This window comes from Sus scrofa, chromosome X, assembly GCF_000003025.6.
Source record: "Sus scrofa isolate TJ Tabasco breed Duroc chromosome X, Sscrofa11.1, whole genome shotgun sequence".
NCBI classification, from domain to species: Eukaryota; Metazoa; Chordata; class Mammalia; order Artiodactyla; family Suidae; genus Sus; species Sus scrofa.
Window position 1 is genome coordinate 35251034 of NC_010461.5, and position 24390 is coordinate 35275423.

Consider the following 24390-nt stretch of genomic DNA (forward strand, 5'->3'; position numbering starts at 1 on the left):
CTACTTACAGTGAGGTCCTCAGACCAGCAGCGTCGGCATGGCCTGCTGGGCTCTTATAAATGCAGAATCCAGAGTTCCCCTTGTGGCTCAGTGGGATAAGAACCTGACGAAACGTCCGTGAAGATGCGGGTTCGATCCCTGGCCTTGCTCAGTGCATTAAGGATCTGGCGTTGCCGTGAGCTGTGGTGTAGGTTGCAGACGTGGCTCAGATCTGGTGTTGCTGTGGCTGGGGTGTAGGCCCTTGGCTACAGCTCCAATTGGACGCGTAGCCTGGGAACCTCCATATGCATGGGTGCGGCCCTAAAAAGCAAAAAAAAAAAAAAGGCACCGAGAGTCTTCAGAGATTCCCCAGTCCCTCGGGTGGACAGCCCCAAGTGGCGGATGCAACTCAGCTCAGAGTTGTGGAAACCATGCTGTCAGTTTACTGCAGAATTTCTGTTTTTTTTTTTTTTTTTTTTTTTTTTTCTTGCTGGAGAAAAATATGTCTCGGTAAAATCCATTATGTATTCTGAGTATACACAATGAGTTTGTCTTGAGACATATTTATGCCCGAGAATATTATGTATTCTCTTTATATACCATGCAAGGTTAAATTTTTTGAAAATTTATATTTGCTTTTTATCACACAGACATATAAGCGATTTATAGCCGGGTCTGAATGGATTGGAATCAGATGGCAAAACCCAGATTAACCCCCTGGATCCTGGTGGCCATTGGTCAGTCTTTGCTGTTAATGATACTTTCACCCGAGTGAATGCATTAAAGACGTTCCTTTTAAGATAAATATGCAGGTGAGTATCATTTTTGCAATGCAGGCGCTTCCTCTTGCTGCTTTAAGTTCATCCAGCAACTTTTTTTTTTAAAAAAAGACAGACATATTGAAACAGTCATACACTGAATAATTCATGTGGAAAAATTGGGGGGAGAACTAAATAGAGGTGACTCGTGGTATATTCTTACTTGCCGGGTGTTGGAAGTTGGAGAGGTTTTGTATTATATAATTGCTATTCACCAGAAAAACAGCCATTGAAGAAGCCATGGACACTTCACATGGCTCCATTTGCTGCAACCCTTCAGTCACTAATGAACTTTTTTTTTTTTTTTTTTTAGTCTTTTTAGGGCCACACCGCGGCACATGGAGGTTCCCAAGCTAGGGGTTGAATCAGAACCACAGCTACCAGCCTACACCACAGATCCAAGCCACGTCTGAGACCTACACCACAGCTCACGGCAACGCCAGATCCCAGACCCACTGAACGAGGCCAGGGATCGAACCCTTGTCCTCATGGGTGCTAGTCGGATTCGTTTCCGCTGAGCCACGACGGAACTCCCACTAACCAAATCTTAATAGCCCTCTTTGGAAAGAAAAGATGCTCAGAGGACACCTGCCCAGCCCAGGGGAGGCGAGGCAGCACATCCAAAGGAACTTGCAGCTGAATGCACCATTTCACACCTACACGTGCATGGGTGCAGGTGCAGAGCCCCAGCCGCCAGGGTGATGGATCACTCACCATTTTCTGCCAGACCCAGAGAGGGTCTTTATGTGCAAAGCCCTGGCCCAGGACGGTCCCGCAGAACTGCTCAGCATTCACCCAGGTGCAAAAGGCAGCCAGAGGATGAATCATTATTATTTTTTTAATCAAGTAACAGACCCAGGTGTAGCAGCAGCCCAGCTTTCTAATATCACTGTGGCTTTGATAAATATGTCCCATTCCTTGATAACTTTTCCAAATCCTTTAATATCCTGCAGCTCGGTCCCTGATGTCTGCCTGTCGCAAAAACGTGTGATGGGAGACCAAATGTCAATAAAATCTCCCTGCCCGCCTCAACCCGGTACATAATCAGCTCGAAGGTAAATAAATGGTAAGTTAGTTATCGGCTGCTGGGGAGGGGGCCTGCTCTGAGCCAACCTGGCTTCCATTTTTGTCTTTTTATGGAGCTGACCAAAGCGCCTTCTTATTCTAGTGTCTTCTGGGGAAAGGCGTGGGCTTTTTTTCCCCCTTTTTCTTGCTTTCTTGCTTCCCCTTGGAGGGACAGCCTGCTCCGCTTTTCTGCCACGGCTGTCCGCTTTCCGCTTCGCTCTCCTCAACTCCATTAAATCACCTTTCATCACATTAAATACAGGTCTTCAGGGTGGTCAGAGAGCTTCGCTCTGAGGGATGATGTTATAATGAGGGCGACGTGTATGAAAAATCATTTTTCAGCTCAATCCCAGGCAGGCCACAGGGAAGACTGCAGGGGAGGGGCCCGGCACCAAGCGCGACTCGCTGCAGACAAGAGCCAGGTTCCTGGGAAGACATTTCACTCATTCATGCATTCATTCATTCATCAAACACCTAGCGGGCACTGCTCCCTGTCAGGCTCTGAAATACATCAAAGAACAAAAAAGACAGAGCTAGCCCTTCCCTCATGGAGCTTCCATAAACAGAAGCCTTTGAAAGCCTTTGGGGGAACGTGCTTAAAATCGGACTCACAGAAAAGCAGGAGAGGGGGCCGAGTTGAAGAATTTCAGGCAGCCCTGCCCATAAATTACTCCCATGCCCACCCCAAAGAGTGGTCGTCTTCCAAGAGACACTCTTTCTTTTGAGCAGAATCCGAAATCCGTCCTTTTATTCCAAGAGCAATTGCCCTTGGAAGGGATTAGCTGTTATCACTCTGTGGCACCTTCGTGTGAATTTATTTATTGGCTCCTCTTCCTGCCTAGATAGGAGGGCCTCCAAGGCTGCCGAAGACAGGGAAATCCTGAAAAGGCAGTGGCCAAAGAGATGAGGACAGTTGGGGCCAGTCATCTCCTCAGGATCCCCTGGGACCCCTGATAATGAGGCGCCTCATCCCCAACTGGCCCCAGTGAGTAAGGGTCCCACTCTCTAGCCCCAGACCCCCTTCACAGGCTTCTCTCGCCAAATGACCCATGGATGCGAAAGGAACTCTTTAGGGAAAAGACCAGATGACATTGAGGTGCTCCAAGTTCAGACAGCTTCTCTCTGCCCTCCCTAGCGGGGATGACAGCTCCCCACCCTTGCTTAACCAAACGTCCTGCACCATGCTTGGTTGGTATCTTTAAGCCCTGCTCATACCATTGTAAACAGTCTCTTGATTAAACGCAGATCCTGTTTGAGTGTGCCATCTGCTTGCTGCTCGGACTCAGATCCATAAAGGGAGCAAGAGGAGAAGGAGAGATAAGATCTAGTGCTAGAATCTGGACACAAGTGGGAAAAAAAATGGATGTCTGCAGAGCCTAATGTGAGACAATTTTTTTCAGACATAGTGGGCATACGAATGTCCATAAAATGTAGATTCCTGCCTCAAAGCTCCTTCTGACTCAGATCTCTGACTGGTGACCTGGAAATGTGGATTTTTAACAAGCATCAAAAATGATGCCAAAGCATGTGGCCTGTGCACCACTGTTCAAAATGCATTGCTTTAATAGCTCCTAAGAAGGATTACCATCTTTTTTCTTTTCTTTTCTTTTCTTCTTCTTTTTTTTTTTTCCACTTTTTAGGGCCACACCTGAGGCATATGGAGGTTCCCAGGCTAGGGGTCTCATCGGAGCTGCAGCCACCAGCCACAGCCACAGCCATGCCAGATCCAAGCCGCACCGGTGACCTACACCACAGCTCAAGGCAACGCCGGATCCTTAACCCACTGAGCGAGGCCAGGGATCGAACCCGCAACCTCGTGGTTCCTAGTTGGATTCGTTTCCTCTGCTCCACGGCAGGAACTCCCAGGATTACCCTCTTTTGCTGCAAAGCCATTCTACTTTCTGCTTTATCCAAAATCTCTATTGTCACCTCACTAACAATTTAAAACGGTGGATGCATAATAATGAAATACAGAAGAATATAGAAGACCTATAAGAACTATTCCATTTTCAAGCAGAATTTAGATTAAAAAATGTGAAGAAACAGGACTTGCTGGCTTCAAATATAAAATTGTGTCCATGCTCCTTTCTGGCAGGAGTCTCAAAGTACTAATAGGCGTTCAGGCTACCAGTAAAATGAGGGATCAGGTTAAGATTAGACAGAAGGTACAGGCACAAGACCCTTTGTTGAGCTCTCAAAAGGTTTGATGAGTGCCTTATAAACTACCACATGTAGTCAAAATGTTTCCTAAGAATCTTAAGGATGCTGTCCTACGGCCCTGTCTTACAGCCTAAGGTAAGGAGGGACCTGTCTCAAAGAAATGTGAGAATGTTGAATATAACTTGATACACAGGAAACCCACTAAGTTTTGAAAAGAATTACATTGGCTTGAACTAAAAGGACAGAGACAGTTCACCATAAAAAGAGGCCTCTGAGCCTTCAGTTTCCTAAAGGGAAGAAGCAGACTGATGAAGCTACTCAGACACAAACAGGAGTCTTTATTATTAAAAAAAAGAAAGGTGACTCAGAAGACAGAATCAAAAGCTACAGGGAACCACTCCCAGGGAGAAAGCCTGGCAGCTTCGACATTCGTGTTCTGGGAGAAGTCAGCCACCATGTAAGAAATCCAGCTACCCTGAAGACCAACATGCTGTGGGGAAGTTCAAGCTAACCACACATGAAGAGGCCACCTGCAGGAAAATTGAGGAGCCAAGCCCTCAGTGGGAACTGAGGCCCCAGACATCTGAATCAAGTCAAGTCATTCTTGCACGATCCCAGCTGCATGAGCATCTCATGCTGGTGCCAGGCAGAGCAGAAATGAGCTGTTCTGGCCAAGCCTTGCTCAATATATACAATCGTGAGCGAATAATAAGCTGATGTCTTAAGTCATCAAATTCGGGGACATTTTGTTATGCAGCAGTAACTAGCAGACGAGCTTAGCATTATAGATAGGTAAGGAGTCTTTGGGGACAGGTTGTCTTGGGATCCAGGCCCTGCTCATGTGAATGTCCTCCCATGAAAACACCCTCCCTCTCACAGCCATCACCATGCATGAGAGCATTTGAATTGTAATGGGAAGAGGGAGGACCGAGAGAGGAGGAGCGAGGAAGACAGGATATGGTCTGACCTCTGTGTTATCTTGTCAGCCTCTTGGACTGATTAGAGATGTGGAACCCAAAGCTGAATCAGTCGTAGGAATGAGAGATGTTGTGAGTCTGGGGAGGGCTGAAGGCCCAGGCTGCCAGAACCATCCCTGAGAGATTTTCTAGAACCTGATCTAGTCTGAGACCCAGAACAGAGAGGAAGCCATGATTGTCATTCCCACATGTTCTGCTCAAGCTGGGCCCCTCCCATTTCTCATGCCAGGGATCTCCAGTACCCATACCCAGCCCTGATGTACAGTATGACCAAAATGACTCAGAGAGGGTAAGTAATCTGCTCAAGGTCACACAGCTGTTAATGGCAGAGGTAGGCTTTGAACCCAAACAGACTGACTCCTATGCCCTGACCCAAGACAAACCTTGATTCCATGAGAGAGGTGGGTGCCTCTAAGTGTCAGCCCTCAAGGCTTTTTAATTCATTTCATAGTAATTCATCATAAAATTCATATGAATTTTATTCAGATTATTTACTGCAAAAAAAAATTTTTTTTTTTTTTGCTATTTTCGCAAGCTGTCAAAGATTAAATGGAAGCAAGATTGGTGTTCCTCACTTTGCTCAGATGATTTCATGAACTTCCGTGGCTCACCTTGCATCGTACTTACCTGTTCTAGGATGATGGGATGGTGTTGGATAAGGGGTAGGAAGGAACAAGGCCCCAGGAGGCATGGCTTCCTTCCCTGCTGCCCTTCCCTGCAGCCTGCTCACTGTGACCTCTGCAGTGACTTTGCTCGTGTTGGCCCTGCCACTGGAGTTGACCTCTCACCTCTTGCTTCAGGCAGTGTTGCTGCATAACATAGTGCTCCAGATGTCATAGCTCAAGACGACAACTTACTTTTTATGCTCATGGATTCTGTGGGTCAGGAATTCAGTCAGGGCATCGTGAGGATGGTTTGTTTCTGCTGCAGGATGCTTGAAGCCTCAGCCAGGAAGCCCCAAAGGCTTGGGGTGACTTGCAGCTGGAGGCTGGAATTGGGGAGCATCAGAAGGCACCTTCACTCACATGTCTGGTACCTGGGAAGACCCGAAGACTGCTAGCCAGACACCTACTGCAGGAAGCCCATGCCGCTTGGGCTTCCTCACGGCATGGCAGCCTCGGAGTAGCTGGACTGCTTATATGGCAGCTGGGGCTCCAAGTGCGAGTGATTCAGTGACAAAGAAGACGCTGCCTCCCATGTTACCATGCTGCCTCGGCAGTCACCCGGGACCCCTTCCACTGTATTCTCTTGATTGAAGCAGCCCCAAGCCCCCTACCCCATATCAAGGAGAAGGGACATAGACCTCACCTCTCAATGGGAGGAGCATTAAAATAACAGAGTGGAAGAATCTGTGGGTTAGGAGATATCGTTGGCCGCCATCTTTGGATAACACACCCTGCGAGTCTGCTCTCTGACCGCAGTCCTATCCTCCTTCCGGCCCTCCCATGCTTAATTCAAGCCCCCCACTCCAGGAAGCCTTCTCTGATCCCTGCAACTCTATTTTCTCTCTGTAAGTTCTACTGCAGATCACAGAGTGGTGGAGGAGTCGTAGTCCTAGCGCTCCTAGTGGTGGTAGAGCGAACAGTATGAGGCATAACATTCATTTAGTCTAACTCATCAAATCCTCCCAACGATCCCATAAAGCAGGTGCTATTATTCTCACCCTTTCACAGCAAAGGAATGCAAAGCCAGAGACGTTAGCGTACTCGCCAGAGCCACACCAGTAATAAGAGGCAGAGCCAGAGTTGCAACCCAGTCAGCTGCGGCGTCTACCTCTCCCCAGCCTCCCAGCCTGGTAAGTGAGTAGCTCTTACTTTTTATATCACAGTTCATTCTCCCTAGCCCGTCTGAAACGGCTATACTCCTTGGCACCACCACGATCCGTGGCATGGGACTAGGTTCACCCCCACCCTCGTCGAAGGATTTGGAAATGTACATCCCTTACTGACAGCAACCCCCCACCCTAGAGCTGGACACGTTCACCAGGGCCAGCGTGCCCATTCCTGCAGCCGACCTCTGACCCCAGTCTGGGCCAGGCAGACACTGACTGCAGAGCTTAAAAAAGAGTTTCAAGAGAATCATTTCATGGGAGTCCCCTGGTGGCTCAACGAGCTAAGGATCTGGCATTGTCGCTGCTGTGGCTTGGGTCATTGCTGTGGCATGGGTTCAGTCCCTGGCCTGGGAACTTGCACATGCCAAGGGTACAGCCAGAAAAAAAAGCAGAGAGAGAGAGAGAAAGAATCATTCCATGCCAGAGTCCCCTGAAGAGGGGAGGGCGCTGGAAGCTGATGGCCAACAAGGATGTCCCAAGTGCCTGCACAGACACACCAAAACACCAAAGGGAGAGAAGTTGCTAGATGGAGAAGTAAAAATTAGATTTCAAGTTGGTTTTAATTCCGGCCTCCAGGAGTCCTGGGGACCAGAGTTGAGAGAGAGAAATGATTTAGAAATGCGGGGTTTTTATGGGCAGCGGGGCCTCTTGCAGCCTGAGCAGGCAGATCGAGACATCCCTAAACAGCTAAGGAGCAAACCCCAGATAGAGCGCACCGCCCACCAGGACTAAGAGCGTTCTGGACCAGGGAGGCCCTGAGCCACATGGAAGTGATTCGGGGCAGAACAGACTGCGCCCGGGCACTTTATATCTGAACAAAAGCATTCCACGTGCACGCAAAAGTGGCTTCAGCAAAAGAACAGCTTTTCCTGACTTGCCATTCAGGCCCGTAAATTAACGCCTTCGACCTTTCCCTCAAAGCCGCCTGGCCCCCGAAGTGGCCTTGGTCTTGGAGGTGAAGAGGAGGGCGTTCAATATTAGCCAGAATGTCGGCAATTCTTGGCTGCCCAGCGCCTGAAAGCACGTCTTCCGTCAGCCGTGGCCAGTCTGCGTGACTCTGGAGAAGCAAAGGGCAGTGAGGGCAATGACCTTGGCCTTAGGCCGTGGGAGCGGGAAGAAATGTGGAGGTGGGCAGATAACTTTATCATCCTTAATGGGCTACTTAACTCCTCATGGAAGGGGTCCAGGGGCTCCCAGGGGCACACCCTGAGCAGCCAATGGCAGCGTGGGCAGCCGGAGCCAAAGGTGGGTGCCTGAGTTTGGGTTGCCCCAGAAGCCAACCCCGAGACAAAGACATGAGTGCAAATGAGTCATTTATTTGGGAAATGCGAGAAACACTGGTAGGGGAGCAGGGAAGGGAGACGGCGAAGGGAAGGCAGCCAATAACGGATGCGTTATCAAGCCAGCTGGCACTGTCGGCAGCTGGAGCTTCGTCCCACTGGGGGAGCTAGGGAAGAGCAAGATCAGTGCTTCTCAAGGTATCCAGGTCAAGGCCAGGCTTGTTGGTGTTGCTATCAATCCGCTGTAGATGGATATTTTTCGTCAAGTACGAATACAGATGCCACAGCAAGGTCAAATTGCTCTAATGGTTCCCAAAACCAAGACTCTTTCTTGGCATACTTTTCTCAAAGTAAAGGAGTAGCGAACATTTCCTAGCTTTTCACCGGTCCGGGGACCACACTTTGAGTCGCACTGGCATAGAACACACTCCTCCAAGTTATCCCCCCCTCCCAACGGAGCTGGGCTCTTATGCATCAAGCCCCATTGGTCATTGCTGTAGGGCGGTGTTTGAGGGTGGGGGGTCATTGCTCTGGGCACACAGGCAGAGGAGTGTTGTACCGTTTCTAGAAAGCCATGGGGCAAAGAGATACAGAAACTGGCATCTGGGAAGACAGCCTGAAACCACCCACTGAGGGAAGAGGGCAGAGCATCGACGGCATCTCCTCCAGAGGGGCCCATCCCATCCTTTCCCGCATGTTGCCCTGGGTAGCAACCCGCTGGAGCTTGAGGCAAGAGCAAAGCAGAGGGTAGATGGGCATGCTTAGAAAGCAGGGAGCCCCGAACCCCAAGGCAGGACTTGCCTATGGCTAAGCAGTGGTTTTATATGTGGGAAGGCAGTAACGGGGGACCCTGTCATAGCTGCCCAGTCTAGCATCTGAATTCGCCTCTTATCCAAGCACTGTTAAAAAAAAAAAAAAAAAACCAGCACCCCATGTCGGCTCTGATAAACCCCGACCCGCCAAGGGGCGATTTTTCTTGACCTGAGGCTGTTTGGTTTGCTCCCGCCTGGAGCTTGTGCTGCGCACGTGCCTCCTGCTGTGGGCTTGTCTTCTGGGGGACCTGGCAGCTATTTCTGGTTGTGCCATAAACCCTTGACCTGCAAGTTGTAGGCGCGGCGTGACTGTGATTGTGGCAGGGATCGGGGGATTGAAGAGTCTATCTGTCAGCCACCCAGGTGTCCTCAGAGAGAAGCCAGACCAGCCTGGCCACCCTGCTGTCAGCAGCACTCCCGGGACAGCTCATTTTCGGGGCACGCAGGAAAATGAGGCTAACAGAAAGGCTAAAACGACAATAGCATCAAGAAGGGATCCCTCTGGACTCCACCTGGCATTGACCTTCTGCTGGGCCCTTTAGACACCCTATTTTATGGTCCCCTGAACACTTCTGAGATGTGTGTTACAGTAACTGAGAGTGACAGCTCAGCTCTCGCACTGCCTGAGTCTGGACGCTGGATCTGCCACCTCCAAGCTGTGTGACTTGGGGTGCCTCAGTCGCTTCATCTGTCAAGTGGGGTTCTTCCTACCTCCTCGAGTTGTTAGTGTGTGAAATGAGCTAGTATCTGTGAAGGGCTTAGATCGGGTGAGGCCTGGCGTCCTGGATCCACCCTGATCAGGCCCCCAGCTCAGCTTGCTGGCAGCTGCCGGGCCTCGGGCCGTAGGGCCCCAGCTCTCTGGGGAAGTGACTAGTAGCAGGTCGGCTGCCCCCCTACCCCCGCCCCGCAGCACAGTTTCACTGCTGTCACACAGATGGCAGCCAAAGAAAGGAGTGTGACTAAAACTTTCCATTTTCGGCTGTTGGCTCTGTGATAACATGCAGGCCCCAGACCGAGGGTTTCCGCCAACTGTGGCTGCCGCTGCCACCACTCCTGTTATTGGAACCTAGAAACTTACGCTCACTGCCTCAAAGGCCAGGAGGCTTTCCACCTCAGGGACAGACCCTGTGATCATGGTTGTCCTCTTAAGCTCTTTGGAACCTGTTTCTTGGCCACATTCCTCACAGTATAGGGTGCCCAAGGGGATGATGGGATGCAAACCATTCCCACATCAGATAGGTTAAGGTCAAAGGTTCACAGATCCGCCTTATCCAGCCCAGAGTCACGCATAATCCAGGCCTCGGTAATCATTTCCAGTTTCCTAATTAGTTCGCCTTTATTTCCAGCCACGGTTCAGGGTGCCAGATAAAATACAGGCCGCCCGGTTAAATTTGATTTTCAGATAAACAATGAGGTTTTTTTCGTACAGACATCTACTCCCAGTATTGCATAGGACATACTAAAAATGCATCCATTGTTTACCTGAAATCCGAGTATAATATTGTAATAAATACAGGTCATTCTGGAGTAATTTGCAAAATCTGGCAACCCTCCTCCGGGGCCGCAGAGCGGGTCTTGGTGTCATCAATAAGCCTGGTCCCCTTCTGTGTCAATTTAGGTGCTGTAATAGAATGCCATAGACTGGGGGACTTATAAACAATAGACAATAGGCATTTGTTTCTCACTGTTCGGGAAGCTGGGAAGTCCAAGGTCAAGGCACCAGCAGATTCTGTGTCTGCTGGGGGCCCTCTTCCTGGCTTATGGATGGCCATCTGCCCCTGGTGTCCCTCACAAGGTAGAACAAGCTAGGCAGCTCTCTGGGGGTCTCTTTTATAAAACCACTAATCGCAGAGTTCCTAATGTGCCTCAGCGGGTTAAGAACCCGACATTGTCTCCGTGAGGACACGGGTTTGATCCCTGGCCTCGCTCAGTAGGTTAAGGATCCAGCGTTGCCCCAAGCAGCAGTGTAGGTCACAGATGCGGCTCAGAACTGGTGTTGCAGTGGCTGTGATGTAGGCCAGTGGCTACAGCGCTGATTCGATCCCTAGCCTGGGAACCTCCATATGCTGAGGGTGCGGCTATAAAAAGAAAAAAAAAAAACAAACACTAATAGTATTCATGAGGGCTGCAGCCTCCCAAAGGCCCCAATCTCCTCATACCATCACCCTTGAGGTTAGGTTTCAACATATGAATTGGGGGCATACAATCATTCAGCCTATTAACAGGTATCCCCAGAAGGCAATCCTGAGAACGGACTCAGATGCGCCTGGTTTGATTGGGAGGTGATCTGGAAAGCCCAGCAAGGGAGCAGGGAAGGGAGAAAAGCCAGTAAAAGGGCTCTTAACTGAGGCTATTACCCCTGTGGCCAATGGGCACTCAGTTCTCCCTGGAACATCCCAGAAACCGTGCAGAACATGCCTCAGAATCATCCCATCAGAGGACAGGGAGGTCGGGGCATGGATCTACTGTCAGAGCTCCAACTGCCATAATAAAATACCTTGAACCAAGTGGCTTACAGCAGACTTTTGGGAGTTCCCATCATGGCTTAGTGATAATGAACCTGACTGGTATCTGTGAGGACATGAGTTCGATCCCTGGCCTCCCTCGGTGGGTTAAGGATCTGGTGTTAAGCTGTGCTGTTGCTGTGAGCTGTGATGTAGGTCCAGCATTGTTGTGGTTGTGGTGTAGGAGGGCAGCTGCAGCTCCCATTCGACCTGGGAGTTTCTATATACTGTGGGTTTGGCCCTAAAAAGACTAAATAAATGAATAAATGAAACAGCAGACATTTACTTTTCAGAGTTGTGCAGGCTGGAAATTCTAAGGTCAAGGTGCTGCCAGATTTGGTTCTTGGTGAGGGCTGTCTTCCTGGCTTGCAGACGGCCACCTTCTTGGTGTGTCCTCACATGGCGGAGAGAGAGCTCTGGTCTCTGCTCAAAAGGACACTCCATCAGGGGGTCCCATCCTCATGACCTCCTCTAAACCTAATTAGCCCTCAAAGGCCTCACCCCCAAATACCATCTTGCAGAGATTAGCGCTTCAACATATGAATTTTGGCAGGACACGGATACGTCGTTCATAGCATTCACCCACTCCCGTTCCCCATGGCTGAGGGCTGCCCTGGGAACATTAACTCCCCAGAACTTCCTGATTATACCTGGGCTTGACTGAGCATGCCCAGGGCAGAGGAGCAGGGAGAGGCAGGCACTGGAGGCGAAAAGCTGTCCACACACTGGAAACTGTCACCTACAGCTGCAGGTGAGCAGCCCAACCCCCTGAGCCGAGAGAATAAGGTCTGGAACATTTAGAGCATCTGCTTCATCTCTCTTTTCCCAAGGCTGACCTCTTGGTCACAGCAGAGTGGGAAAACTTGTTCAGTTGGCCTCAGAGGGTGGTTGTCAAGATCACGTGCATGAGAGGGTGCTGTAGACTGAATATGTGTGTCTCCTGCAAAATCCTTATGTTGAAAGCTTAGCCCCAGCATGATGGTATTAGAAAGTACCTGCAGAAGATGATTAGGTCGTGAGGGTGGGGCCTTCGCAAATCAGATTAGTGCCTTATAAAAGAGACCCTTTGCCCTTCTGCCAAGGGAAGACACAGTGAAAAGATGGTTGTCTGTAAAGAAGCAGCCATGAAACTGAATGAGTGCACATAGGGCAAGGGTGTAGACAGAGAAAAGAAGTGGTGTGAAAAGAAGAGGTGCGCGTGAGTGTGCATGAGTCCTGGAGCACCTCGAAGGCAAGAGGCTGGTTTGGGGGGGCGGGGGTGGCAGCAAGAAGGAAGCAGCAGAGGAAGCTGAGAAGGAGTGGCCAGAGGGATGAGCAAAGCCAGGAGAGGATGACGCCTTGGGAGCCAAGAAATGAATGGGGTGACCTTAGGGTTAGGGCACTATGAGTAACAACACAACTACAAAAGTTCCCCCGATAATCATAAAAATTCTTCCAAGGAGGTGGGAGTCCCAAGGTTCTTTCCGCCTGGCTCAGTGCTTTCCTGGCCTTCCCTCGTAGACAGAGCTGCACCTCAGCCCCTCATCTGCTCCCTGTTTCTTTCAACATCTTGCTACTGGACCACCTGCCCTTGCCTAGGCCTTATTTCTGTCCTGCCCTCCTGCGTCATAGCTCCTGGCATCTGGCCCAGTCCTCAGGCAAGCACTCATGAGCCGGTCTGTGTGTGTCTGTCCCAGCTCCACGCTGGTTCCCCTAATTCTGGACCCATCGTCCACCCCTTCAAATCAGCACCTGCCCGGAGATTCATACCCGCACCAGCCTCAAACCACCTGGTGGCACCTCCACAACGCCCCTGCTGGCAGAAGGCTCATTTGTGACTTGTGCTCTTCGTTGGCCGGCTTGTTGTCCATCTACCACAAGCCCTGTCCTTCTGGAAGCTCTCCAGCAAGCACACCTTCTTTCCTCCCATTTGGTCAACCCCAAAGGTAGCCAGCATTAAAGAGATCTGATAAGCAGAGCTGACTTGGTTACAAAGAAGTGCATATGTGCCTATGAGCGCACATGCGCGTGTGCGCGCACACACGCACACACACTCCAGTTCACACACCACAGCCACCAACAGCATCCTTTGCAACCAAATCCATTGCTGAACCACTCAGCTGTCAACAGCTATTGGGAATCATGAGTGAAGAGGCCCAAATTGCATGTGTACCTCTCTTCTCTTCTTGCCGCTCCGAGGCAGCAAGAGCCCTCAGAAACCGACTGGAACATCCTCCCCTCCTAAGAGTAAATAAATGCTGGTCTCTGAGGAGGGAGCAAGGAAGGGGGACTGGGAGGCGCTGGGTGGGTTTTTCCCTTGTCACAGTAACCTCTTCACTCATCGGAGGCTGCCTCGGAGGTTTTAGAGGGAGGCAGCGCCGTAACTCACGAGATTAAAACATGCCCGCTTCTCCTCAGACATGTATTCTATATGAAAATGTGGTTTATGGGCATCAGGTCCACAAATCTAAAGCCCAAGCAATTCTACCTATGACCATCAGTCATGGGAGTTACACTCACTGAGAATGAAAATTTACACGACCACTGTTAGCCCATAACCATCGACGGAGCATCCCCCCTCCCTGGGAGCCAGGTCTCCCTGACAACAACTACCTGCCTCGTTTTTACTGGCTGGTACCCAGACTAGTGGCAATGACTCTCAAATGTGAGTATTTATCATGAGACGCTCTCAAGGCCCATCCCTTCTACTTTGCAGCAAAGGGACGAGATTAGAAATCCGAGAAAAGAGGTCAATTTCCACCTCTGCCACTTACCACCCAAGTGAAACTCAGCCATTGACCCTCTCGGTCCCAGTTTCCCCCTCGGCCCTGACAACCTCATTCGCAGCAGTTGTTACAAGAATTATCTTAAGGCACCAGAGCACCGTGGCAAAGCCCTTAGGCTCTGGAGTCAGACTGCCTTTCAAATCCTGACCCTCACTTGCTCTGTAAGCTTGGTTAATTTCTTAACCTCTCTGTGCTTAAATTTTTCTTCTCTGTAAAATCAGGATAATCACAGTGCTTGCCTCATACTGACGCCATGAGAATTAAAGGAGTTAATATGTGTATAGGGCTGAGAACAGTGCCTGGCATCTGGTAAGTGCTAAAAAAAAGTTAGTCAAGTGCATTCCCTCAAAAAACATTTGGTGAGCACCGTATTCGTTTCTTGGGGCCGCCGTAACGAAGGGCCATGAACCAAGGGGCTTATGGAAACAGGAATGTGCTGTCTCACAGTGCTGGAGGCCAGAAGTCCAAGATCAAGGTGTCGGTAGGGTTGGTTCCTTCCGAGGGTGCGAGGGAGAATCTGTTCCATTCCTTTCCCTTAGCTGCCGGTGGTTTGCTGGCGGTCTTTGGCATCTCTTGGATGTAGCTGCAGCACCCTGATCTCTGCCTGCATGTTCACGTGGGCCTCCCCTGTGTCCAAACTGATTGGGACACCAGTCCTGTTGGATTAGGGTCCACCGCAATGACCGCACCTTCCCTTGACAACATCGGCAAAGGCCCCGTCTCCAAATAAAATCACACTGTGGGTCACTGGGAGTTAGAAGCTCGGCATATCTTTTCTGGGGGACACAACTCAGCCCCTACTAAGCACTTACTAAGGATCAAGTACTCCACAAGAGGCCGAGAATACCAAAATTCATGAAACGTGCTCATGCCCCAGGAAGTTCACACCTGAAAGTGGGAAACAGACTCACATGTGTTAACTTACTAAGTACTGGAGTTTCCGTTGTGGCTCAGCGGTTAACGAACCCTACTAGTATCCATGAGGATGCAGGTTCGATCCCTGGCCTCTTTCAGTGGGTTTAGGACCTGGTGTTGCCGTGAGCTGTGGTGTGGGTCGCCGCGGCTCTGATTTGACCCCTAGCCTGGGGACCCCCATATGCCATGGATGCGACCCTAAAAAGACAAAAACAAAAAACAAACAAAACAACTTACTAAGTATTGTCCCCGGGGAAATATACAAACCACAAAGACAAAAGGAACAGGGGCAGTGGCACCAGCAGAGGCATTTCAAAAGATTTCCCATGTGTGCCAGGCCTTCAAGGCTGAGCTGGATTGATGTGCCCCGAAGGGGTAACGCACGAGCGGAGACACAGGAGTCTGCAAACACAGGCTGTTTTCTGGAAATGCAGGTCCTCGATGTGGCCTCCGTGTCACATGGAACTTGGAAAAGATGAATCCAGAAGCTCTGTTAGGACCAGATTGCCAAGGACCTGGATTTTTCCAGATGTAGGAGTTTTCATTTTCCCCTCAAGGACTTGGCTTGGGCCGAGGTCCCCAGAAGCTGACTCAGAGGCAGGGATTCTTGTGAAAATGATTTATTAGGAGATGTTACCAGCAGGAGCTAGAAAGAAAGTAGGAAGAGGTCAAAAGCCAAGCCATGGGGCCATACGAAGCCAAGTCCTTCCCAAATCAACCTAGTCTCCTAATCCTGCAGGGGAACTCTGAAGGCAGCACTGTCCAGATAGGAGCAAAGCGGCCAGAGGACTTAGCCGCCCACCCGTTAGTCACTGGCTCAGGGTCACCCCTTGAGGAACTTGGGTTCTATACGCTCTGTGGCAGCCTGAGTGCAGTCCCTCAGCCAAGAGACACTGGCTGTCAGGAGGAAAGGCCCATTAGAAGCCCATGCCCATGCCCACGGAGTTCCCATTGTGGCTCAGCAGAAGCGAATCTGACTGGCATCCATGAGGTTGCACGTTCGATCCCTGGTCTTGCTCAGTGGGTTAAGGATCCGGCGTTGCCATGAGCTGTGGCATAGGTCGCAGACGCGGCTCGGATCCCACGTTACTGTGGCTGTGGTGTAGGCCAGCGGCTACAGCTCCGACTTGACCCCTAGCCTGGGGGAACCTCCATATGCCAGGGGTATGGCCCTAAAAAGACAATAAAAAAAAAGAAAAGAAGCCCGTGTCCACACGAGTGATGAAGAGATTAAAGGGCAAAGCGTAGTGGTGTCCGCTGCCATTGCGGAGAGTCATTACACTGTTTTAATCAGGAAATGAAGTGATCTGCTCTCCGGGTCAGAGTCTAACTGGTAGTGGTGTACACAAACGGAATGGCAAGGACATCAACCGGTAGCAAGGAAAGGATTTAGAAAGCCAGAGCCGTGGTCTAAGCAGGAGCTACTGGGGATCCGAACAAGGTTAGGGCTGGAAGGGAGACTTTAGAGGAACAGTTCTGGCTAGGGGCTGAGGATCACTTGGCTTTGAGGGTATAAAGGACATAATGAGGATTTACCCCAAATTATAGAAGGATGGTTTTGGACATGGTGAATGTATACGGGATCCCCAGCTCAAGATGCCCAGTAGACTCATGGAACCATGGGCCTGGAAATCAGGAGAAAGGCTACAGCTGGAGCTCTAAGTTTGGAGGGCGTCACGGTGCAGATGGAAGATGATGGTCAAAACCAGGGGGGGAGAGTCCCAGAAGAGATGGAGAAGAGAATAGTAGAGCATGTCCGCCTTTGAGAGATGAGCAGGGGAGAAGAGAGGAATGAAGAGCAATAGATGGGTTCAGAACTACAAGAGACATGTCGCAGGAGGCAAGGGGAGGAGGAAGTTGAAGGAAGGAAAATGTGATCAATGACGTTTAGTGCTGCCTAGATGCCGAAGGAGGGTAAGGAATGAGCAGAAGTCATTTGGCTTGACTATTACATGGTGCTGGTTGGGGCGGGGGACTCACACTGTACTAGACTAAAGGGGAAATGGAAGGAGAAATGGAAGTACCAAAATATGCCAATGCTCCCAAAAGCATGATCCACCGACTGGCAGCATTAGCCACATCCGCAAGCTGGTTAGAAACACACATTCTCGGGCCTCACTGAATCTGACCTATTGAATCAGAAATTCTGAGGGTGGAATCCAGGAATCTGTTTTTTTAACAAGCCCTCCAGGTGATTCTGATGCAGGCTAAAGTTTGAGAACCTCTAATGCACGCAACTTTCAAGAAATCTGACTGCGCAGAAGGCAAGGTGACAGCTACCTACGGGGGAGCCAGGGCACAGTTAGGATTAAAAATGGGACAGTACTTCACAAATGGAAGGAAGTACTGAGAGAACATACAGAGAGGCCATTGGTTTTGTACCTAACAAAGACTAGACAACCTGCAGCTTATCCGCAGGCATGGTTAAGACTGACTTCCCTATGGAATGGGATGTCATGGCCACTGGAAGCTAAGCCCCCGGTAGAAATGAGACTGCTGTTTCCTTTGGAGCACCAAATCATCATCTGGACTGTAACCGTCACCAGATCCCTCACAGCCTTTTACAATCAGAGCAGCAACGGGTTATGATGATTACGGGTTCCCAGCGCAAAACCAACCATTGACGAGGTTATGAGAGACAATTAAACTTCTTTGGTTTTGGAGGCAGATAAGTTGAGATGCTGAAGCAATCTTGTGGCAGCAAATCTTGCCATAGTACCCAGACTTCTACTTCCCAAGGTCTGATTTCATTCTGGTTTCCTGTTGCTCTGCAACAAGCCACCCCAAACCCATTGGCATAAAACCTCAACAATCAGTTGGGGATTGGCTGGACTCAGTGAGGCGAAGCGAGTTGTAGTTCCACTCACATGGTGGATGATGCTGGAGGCATCTCAAAAGCCTGCTTATTGTTTGTCTGGCTATTGATGCTGGCTGTTAGCTGGGACCTCAATGGGTGCGGTTGTCACGAACACCTTGTGGCATCCCCGTGTAGTCTGAGCTTTCTCACAATATGGCGGCTGGGGTACAAGAGTTGTGTCCCAAGAGAGAACCAAGCGGAAACTGTATTACTGCCTTTTCTGCCCCAGCCCCGAAAGTCGCATAACCTCACTTAACGCCATACTCTATTCTTAGAGGGTACCCTAAGACCCGCCCAAGTTCAAGAGGAAGGGATGTAGATTCCACCTTTACATGAGAGAGAGACAAGTTTCCAGGAGAGCATGTAGGGGCAGAAACTATTGTTTTAGCCATTTGTGCAAAATACAATCTGCCACAGGAAATAAATCCTCAATAGTCAACCCCATTATGACCTTGCTCACTCTGGCAGGTAAGCTCCAGCCCGTCTCAAATTACCCATGACCAGGCTGATTTGTCATTCCAGTGACCTTCCTTCAGAGGAGGGGCATGGACAGTTGGAAGGCAAATCCTCAGAAGGTCTCCATGGCCAGACATACTGCCCTGGGTCCAGCCTGAAGGCTCCGGACAACCCCCGCCCAACCCCCCCCCCCCCCCCCCAGACTGTTGCTCCTTTAGGAGTTAAGCGTGAGAAGGGTGTGGTCGCTGGAGGGACAAAAGCCGGATCAACAGCCGGCATTACATCACCCCCTCTCTTTGTTCATTTTTCTTTACTGTTGTTCTTTTTTTCCTGTGTTTAATTTCTCTCCTTCCTCCCTCTCCCCCTAGGACCTCCTCCTGAGAGATGGGGTTGGGGGGTTTGATTGATTGGTGCTGAAAGCAGGGAGGTTGCAAGTGGAGAGATCACCTTACCCCAGATAGTTTCCATGGCAACAGGGACAGGTTGGTGGGAGGGGCGGGCAGATAAGGGCCCCACTTTGGGGTTCCGTGCGCAGTGGAGGTGAAGGCTAGAGTGTTTACAGTGGAGAGAGAGAAAAAAAAACAGACTGTTGCGCGGTGTCAGGGAGTGGAAACATAACTCGAGACAGCTCGGAGGCTGGCCTTCGCTGACCTCACGCCCTCCCCTCTCCCCTCGTTCATTACCCAACAACCTTAGCAGCAGCATTTGCGTGCTCGCCACCCCTCGTCCTGACTCGTAGCCCTTCTGGTCATTATTTCCTTCAAGAGAAGCTCTCTCCTCCTTCTTCCTCTCTCTGCTCTCACTTCTCTTGTTCTGTCCTGGCTTCCAGCCTGGGAGCAGCCACAAAGCCCAGTGCGCATCCCACTGGGTCTTGGGTGAGTGACACGGCCCAGCTCGCTTCCTGCGGCAGCCTGGGTGAGGGGTGTCTCCGGTCCACCCTCCCCCCCCCCCCCCCCGCACCAGCCTGGCGTTGTTCAGGGGCCCGGAGGTGACAGGGAAAGGATGTGGGAAATCACCAAAGAAACACACAGGAAGCCCCTGAATGGTGACGGCTCAGGCATCGAACGAACACCCCATTGGGGGCCCTCCCTGCCAAGCCTAGCACTTAGTTCCACCCCCAGACCTGGCCAGCTTAGGGTCTTGAAAGCACAGAGGGATTTTTCACCCTTTTGCTTCGACGTTACTCACCTTTCCCCAAGGAGGGTTCCAAAAATTGCCTTTACACCCGCCCCCCACCTTCTTCCCTCCACCTCTCGACTCGCTGGCGCCGAGGGCCCCACACTCAAGGACCACAACACACTTCTGTGCTCTCCGCTCGGTTGCTTCTGCCCCCATTGGTTTCTGTCAGTGTGACTGAGCAGCAGAAATCTCTGGGGCTGGCTCATCCTGGAGTAAATGTTCCCCCAGTTCCCAAAGGAGGCTGCAGAGCAGGAGAAAGCAAGATGGAGGCTCTCCAGCCTCGGCTGGCAATGGAGGGGACTGGGGGGCACTGGGGCCTCAAGGGGCAGGCGGGCTGACTTACCCCTGGAAGGATGCCCATAACGGCAGGGTCCAGGTGGCGTTCTCTGTGGATCCTAAGGGCCTTTTCAGTGTCCGGCACAAAGGGGGACCTTAAAAATGCATGTTGTTTCTCAGCACGTTCAATGTAGAGCTCTCATATGCCCCAGCGGTTCCACTCCACAGACCCCAAAAAATTGAGAGCAGGGGTTCAAACAGATACTTGTCCACGCGTGTTCATAGCAGTATTATTCACAAAAGCCAGAGGTGGAAAGAGCCAGAATGTCCATCAGAGGATGAATGGGTAAACAAAATGTGGTCTGTCCGTACAGTTGAATGTGACTCAGTCATAAAAAGGAATGAGACCCTACATGCTGCAATGTGGATGAACCTTGAAAACACTCTGCTAAGTGAAAGAAGCCAGACGCAAAAGACCACATACCGCCCATCCCATGTGTATGAAATATCCAGCATAGACAAATCTGTAGGGAGAAAAAGGAAATCCGTGGTTGCCAAGGACTGGGGGTGGGGGGAGAAGAGAATGAGAGTGATGGCTAATGGGTGCGGGGCTTCCATTCAATGGGAAATTTCTGGAACTAGAAAGTGGTGATAGTTGCAGACCATTAGGAATCTACTTCATGGCACTGAATGGTACGTGTTAAATGGTACATTTTCCAACATTTGTGGTTAACTACCCCAAAAAAGCACGTTGCAATGATGCTGAGCCCCATAGCCAGGGCCCCAGAGACTTGGAGTTATCTGCACCCATGGTGACCAACAGAACCCGCAGTGGGTTTCCTGGGGCCATCTTGCTTTTAGCCCTGAAAGCCCCTCAGTTCCGCAGAGGGCTGGTTGTTGGCTGGCTTTGTACGGGGACCCTGCCGCCTGTGCGTGGAGCGGGGGCAGCATACTCACCTGTCTGAGTCGTGGTTTCCTGCACTGTGGGTGTGCTGCGGGATTGGACGGGATAAAAAATAAGAACACTCATCACAGCCAACAGCTATACAGAGCACTTACTACACTGGGGGCGCTATTTCCAGCCAGTGCCTCTAGCAGGCATGTGAACCCCACATCCACCCCCCAGGGGTCTTAGAAATATGCGGATTTGGATTCGGCAGGCTAGGGACAGGGCCTGAGACTCTGCCTTTCTAACGAGTTCCTAGCGCGGAGGGCGTGCGGAAGCCCTGCTGGTCCGCACACTAGGAGCACCAGGGTGCTAAACTCTCTCCGTATGTTAATCCGTGTAATCCCCACGACATGCCAGGGAGGGAAGAGCTAGTACGGCCGCGTTCTACAGACAGAGCTGGAGGAGGTTGGGTGACCCGCTCCAGGTCACACAGCTGGGAGATGGTGATGGGGCCGGGGCTGGAACCCAGGGCAGCCGGGCAACGGGCCACAGTGGTTGGTAACCAGCCCCCTTTTATGCTGCAGAGATAATGTGGGGAAAGGATCTGGCCCCAGGCCTGCCGCGGAGTGACCTTTCAAAACCTAGTAGCTATTGTCATGAATTTCATTAGAAGCCGCCTTGTCCTTGAGAAATCAGCCCTCTTCTCCGGTTCCTCACTCACCCAACCACACGCTCTCCAACACCCTCCAGCTGGCATCTAATCTACAGGCCAGGGACAGCGCTCCGAGCCACGAGCTCGGTGCAGTCTTCCTTCTCTGGTCTTTGCTTTTCAGTAACTTGGGTGGGAGGCCCCCGGGGGACGGGCTTCTCGGCCGCTCTCTCGTCTAAAGCTCCCAAAGCGAAGAGGCTGCGTCTCCCACCCTCTCCATGAACCGTAAGCCCCCCACCCTCCCGGGGCCACACAGACAGGACGTCCTCTTATCTGTCACCCCCCAGGGCCTATTCCTGAGCCTGGCATGAGGGCTCAACAAAGACCGAATACCTGTTAGCTACCTCCGTGCCACCTCACATGTCTCAGTTTCCCAATCTGTAAAATGGAGCCACTGATGCCTGCCTCGAATTCTGTCCCATGAAATCAGAGGTTGAACAACAGTCCTTTCCCGCTGTCCCGTGGGTCTATGCTTAAACACCTACTGGGTGCCTAGAACTTGGGCGCAGCCAGAGAGAGAGAGGGAAACATCTGAAGCGGAAACTTCCTGTCCCTCATCGGGCAGTTTTGTGATTTCTCACAGCAGATGGTTCTAAGGGAGCCAGGAATCCAGAGGCGGCCTGCATAGCCCGATGGTGTGTTGTTAGGCATTTCTGACCCGGGTGTGGGAGCCCGGGACGGCTCTGTGAGAAAAGGAGCAGGACAGACTTGACCTGGGTCTTGATCAAAGTCCAAGAAAATATTTGGATTTACAGAATGGAGGAGGTTTCCCAAGCCAGAGAAATACCAGGAGCTGACAGCTGTCACCCCGTCCCCCTGGAGGTCCTGTTCAGAGCCTCCCAGGCTGCTCTGGTCTGGGGGCGGGGGCGGCCTGAGGCTGGAGCCTGGCAGAGGAGGTGGACAGGAGGACCTCAGGGGGCTGGGGCTCCCCCGAGGTTTGTGCCAGAGGGGGCGGTCCTGAGGTGGTCCCCTCGCCGCCCAGGCCAAGCCAGAGCCCCTCCAGGCTTTTCAGCTGTGGCTCCCCTTCCCCCGCCCCGGCCCTCCACAGGGACGGCTTCCAGAGGTCTCCCTGGATCCATATGTGGGTTTTGGCTCTTCCTGTTTTTGGCTCTGCTTGGCGGTGGCGGGGGATTTGAGGGGTGGCTGTGTGATTTGTACAGCTGTCATTAGGGTAATTGCACGATATTTTCCCAAATTTCTCCTGCAGCTTCAAGCTGAGTTTCCAAACTTCCTGCCCTAACAGGGGCTCTGGCGAGATGGGGCTGGCTCTGAGCCTTCCTGACAGCGGCCCATGGCACCCAGCGGCAGCCCCCCGACACAAACACACTTTTCCCAGGGGAGCGGGCACCCGGGCGCTAGGAAAGAGGCAGCATAGGGCCCACGGATTGAGGGCATGGTGGCTTCAGATAAAAGGCACAACTGTGGCCCTTGTTAATCATACCCAGTGTCCCTTCGCCTTTGCAAAATGGAAACGGACACAAATCAACCCATGGCTCTTCTGACAAAGCGAAGACGCCTTCTCCTGACACGGGCATTTGGCAAGTGCTTCAGTGTCCTCAGAGAAGGATGACAGACCAAAATCCTGCATCCCATGTCTCAGGAGCTTCCCAACCCAGCCCTAAAGATACACAGAGTGAGCGTCTCAAGCCGGCTTAGGTTAGCACCAGACAGCTGGCGTTGCAACAAAGCAGGGAGTGTGTGGGCCTGGCCCAGGTGGCGAATCAATGGACGACAGGATGAATGGATACCAGGCCGGGGACAACTCTGGATCTGACTGCTGAAGGATTACCTCCCTCCCTCCTCAAATAGATCCCCCAATACACACACACACACACACACACACACACACACACACACACACAGTGAGAAGGAAAGCAGCCCCCCTTTTTCTGCTTGCATGTGGGAGCTGGGGATGAGAAGAGGCTTGGTCCGTAGCCCCAAACCCTTCTTTCAGAAAGTGCAAGAGGGCTGGCGATGATGTTCCCCGGACCTGGCTGCCTGGACCACCCAGAAAGACTGCTCGCCGTGGAGCCTCTGCAAAGCTGGAACGGCCAGGGAGATCCCAGCGCAGATCTGCTGACTTTAGACCTCGGGGCTTGTGTTCCTTTTGACCCACTGGCTGGGGAGTGGGATGCACCGTGGAGCGCCTCGTCACTTAGCATCGCGTCTGCTCCAACATGATGCCTCCGAGTAATGTAATTTATATTTCATGCACAATTGAAGCAGCTAATGGTGTAATTCTCCAAGGGGGAAACAAGTTGTTATAGTGTTAATTACATTGCAGGCGTGCTCCCTCTCCTTTGCCCCCCAAGTGCTCCAAGGGAAGGTACCAGGTAGCATCTGAGTAGGTGTCCAAGACAGTGACGTCGGGGCGCTTCACCGACATCGGGGCTGGGCAGCGGCGGCCAAGGGTGGCTTCTTCCTCCCCAATGCGGACTGGGTGGGAGAGGGGGTGGGGAATGGCTTAGATTGCCTGGTGGCCTGGGTTTCCTTGTCCAGTCTGAGAGTGGGATCCCATGGGGCTGGGGTGCCTCTTTCTGTTCACAGGGACACCACTGGAGAGAGGACAGTAGAGATGATACGTTTAGGAAAGGACAAAAAACACCATCAAAACAAACCAAACCCAGCCTACAGGTTGGCCGAGGCCACTGTAGAGTTATGGTGGTTTGAATCCTGGCTCTGCCACTGGTAAGCTGGGACCTCCCCCCCGCCACCCCACCCAGAGATTGCTTCACCTCTGTGCGCCTCAGTGTTCTCAGCTGTAGAATGGGAATAATAAGTCACCAGTCTCAGAGGGTTGCAGTGAGGATTGAGTCAGTACATACGCAGTACTCAGAACCCTGGCACATAGCGTGCACTCAATAAATGTGAGTTATTATGGCAGGAGGGGGTACATGGCGTTAAACTGTTATAAGGTT

General features: G+C 51.4%; 1 long non-coding RNA gene across 1 annotated transcript; it reads left to right on the forward strand.

Moving 5' to 3' along the window:
- On the forward strand, window positions 636-6832 carry LOC106506943. Its single transcript, XR_002340680.1, has 3 exons — window positions 636-791; window positions 1751-1863; window positions 6673-6832. It is a non-coding gene; the product is annotated as an uncharacterized LOC106506943 (long non-coding RNA).